The sequence below is a fragment of the Theropithecus gelada genome, chromosome 16 (assembly GCF_003255815.1).
Source record: "Theropithecus gelada isolate Dixy chromosome 16, Tgel_1.0, whole genome shotgun sequence".
Lineage (NCBI taxonomy): Eukaryota > Metazoa > Chordata > Mammalia > Primates > Cercopithecidae > Theropithecus > Theropithecus gelada.
The window spans coordinates 60,920,384-60,923,688 of record NC_037684.1 but is presented as its reverse complement, the minus strand read 5'-3'; positions in this window follow the sequence as shown (position 1 = coordinate 60,923,688).

Genomic DNA, 3,305 nt, shown 5'->3' with positions numbered 1-3,305 from the left:
CTCGGGTTCAAGCCATTCTCCTGCCTCAGCCTCCCAAGTAGCTGGGATTACAGGTGTCCACCACCATGCTCAGCTATTTTTTGTATTTTTAGTAGAGATGAGGTTTCACCATGTTGGTCAGGCTGGTCTCGAACTCCTGAACTCAGGTGATTCTCCCACCTCGGCCTCCCAAAGTGCTGGGAGTACAGGCATGAGCCACTGTGCCCAGTCTCCTCTTCTTCTGAAGACCTGTAAACTACAGAGAAAGTCATCCGACCCCACCCCCAACATACAATGTTGGAACAGGCATAGGCTAACCACCACAGATATCCCTACTCAAGATGGGAAGAAATGGCCTGGGTCTGTCCTCTCGTCATAACCGCATCGTAATCTAACCTCGCTCAGTCTGCCCACAAGTTACCGTGAATTACTTTTGGAGGTCTTCCCAACTCTTCAATCACACTTTCAATCTGCAAGAAAATTATGGCCGGGCGCGGTGGCTCAAGCCTGTAATCCCAGCACTTTGGGAGGCCGAGACGGGCGGATCATGAGGTCAGGAGATCGAGACCATCCTGGCTAACACGGTGAAACGCCGTCTCTACTAAAACATACAAAAAACTAGCCGGGCGAGGTGGCGGGTGCCCGTAGTCCCAGCTATGTGGGAGGCTGAGGCAGGAGAATGGCATGAACCTGGGAGGCGGAGCTTGCAGTGAGCTGAGATCCGGCCACTGCACTCTAGCCTGGGTGACAAAGCGAGACTCCGTCTCAAAAAAAAAAAAAAAAAAAGAAAAGAAAATTATTGGGTGTGTGCCATTTCTATGGAAGATGAATTTTACCCACCACATTCTGATTTTTCTGAATTTCACTTATAAAAATAAAAACTTTTGGTCGGGCGCGGTGGCTCACGCCTGTAATCCCAGCACTTTGGGAGGCTGAGGCAGGCGGATCACATGAGGCCAGGAGTTTGAGACCAGCCTGGCTAACGTGGCAAAACCCCGTCTCTACTAAAAATACAAAAATTAGCCGGGCGTGGTGGCAGGTGCCTGTAATAGCAGCTACTCGAGAGACTGAGGCAGGAGAATTGCTTGAACCCAGGAGGCGGAGGTTGCAGTGAGCCGAGATTGTGCCACTGCACTCCAGCCTGGGTGACGGAGCAAGACTCCATCTCAAATAATAAAAAAAAAAGTTGCACTTGGGTCTTGGGGCTTCTTCTATAACCACACTTGATTATAGTTAATGTTTCAATAACAGCATTCATAGCCTTGTATTTTATTCAAAATAAAATTTTTGAAATTAACTCATGCTTCTTAAAAAAATTTAGAAATATTCCACAGTGTATAAAACACAAAAATTCCTTCCATACTTTCTCTTCACTCCCTAGAGATAATCATTGCAAATACTTTTTTCAAGTATTTACCTATACTTATTGTTGACAGAGTTTATGCTCATTTTTTTTTTTTTTTTGAGACAGAGTCTCGCTCTGTTGCCCAGGCTGGAGTGCAGTGGCGCGATCTCGGCTCACTGCAAGCTCCACCTCCCGGGTTCACGCCATTCTCCTGCCTCAGCCGCCCGAGTAGCTGGGACTACAGGCGCCCGCCACCACGCCCGGCTGATTTTTTGTATTTTTAGTAGAGACGGGGTTTCACCGTGTTAGCCAGGATGGTCTCGATCTCCTGACATCGTGCTCCGCCCACCTCGGCCTCCCAAAGTGCTGGGATTACAGGTGTGAGCCATCGCACCTGGCTATGCTCATACTTTTTTTCAAATATTTACCTATATTTATTTTTGACAGAGTTTATGCTCATTGCTGAAAGAGTGTTTAATGTTTGAGGATAGTTTAGTCCATGGAGAGAACACCCCACCAATATTCATGCTTTTTTAAATGCTCAATTTATTAAAAATATACCTATAAACAAAATTTAGAAATGTGTTTCCTTTAATATTCAAAGATTGATTGCAAATTTCATTAAATTTTCTTCAACAATTTAAACTGTAATTACAAATTCACCATGAGGATTCTTTTGAATACCGTTATTTATTTATTTATTTATTTTTGAAATGAAGTCTCACTCTGTTGCCCAGGCTGGAGCGCAGTGGCGTGATCTCGGCTCCTTGCAACCTCTGCCTCCCAGATTCAAGCGATTCTCCTTCCTCAGCCTCCTGAGTAGCTGGGATTACAGGTGCGTGCCACTACACTTGGCTAATTTTTGTATTTTTGGTAGATACGGTGTTTCACCACGTTGGCCAGGCTAGTCTGGAACTCCTGACCTCAGGTGACCAGCCCGATTGGGCCTACCAAAGTGCTGGGATTACAGGTGTGAGCAACTGCGCCTGGGCTCTTGTGAATACACTTTAAACTTTACACAAAGTAAACACACATGCAGTGATTACAAGGCTTACTGTAATTATTCTTAAATCTGTTTTAAATTACCAGCATCATGGATTTAATTTATTACTTCACTGGTTTTTACTTGTTTGTGTTTTTCCCTAGGTATATGATACTTTGTTATTTGCTAAAAAATTTCTTTTGATGTTTCCTTGTGTTCCTGAAATCTTATCAGACCCTATTTCCACCCACATGGTCTAATATCCTCAATCCTCAGATCAACCAAGGCTGTAGACTCGGGCTTCTCAGCAGATTGCTTCATGGTTGGGGCTCCGAAGGTGGTGGTTTTGCTCAAAGAGCTGTATCTTTTTGTAGTAAGATTCTGCTACCTCAGCACCCTTACTTTTTAGCAACATCAGTATGTCCCACAGGCTTATCTTGTGCTTTACCCGCCCGAAACACAAAATCAGCTCCCCTCCAAGGGCCCAGGTTTCTTTTAGTGGATAATTATATTATAGACCAAAATCCAGGCTCTAAGAAGTTGATGTTGGTAGAAAGGACCTGGTTGTTACTGAGCCCCTCTTAGTAGTGATAAAACTGAAAGACAGCAAATACTCCTAATATGTAAATAGTCCCTACAAATCAACAAGAAAAAGACCAAGGCAGGATGTGGTGGCTCATGCCTGTAATTTCAGTGCTTTGGGAGGCTGAGGTAGGAGGATTGCTTGAGTTGGGGAGTTTGAGACCAGCCTATGCAACATAGCAAGACCCCATCTCTACTAAACATGAAAAAAATTAGCTGGGTATGGTGGCATACACTTGTAGTCCCAGCTATTTGGTAAACTGAGGTAGGAGGATCATTTGAACCCAGGAGTTAGAGGTTTCAGTGAGCTGTGATGGCACCACTGCACTCCAGTGACATGGTGAGACCCTGTCTCAAAAAAGAAAGAAAGGAAGGAAGGAAGGAAGGAAGGAAGGAAGGAAGGAAGGAAGGAAGGAA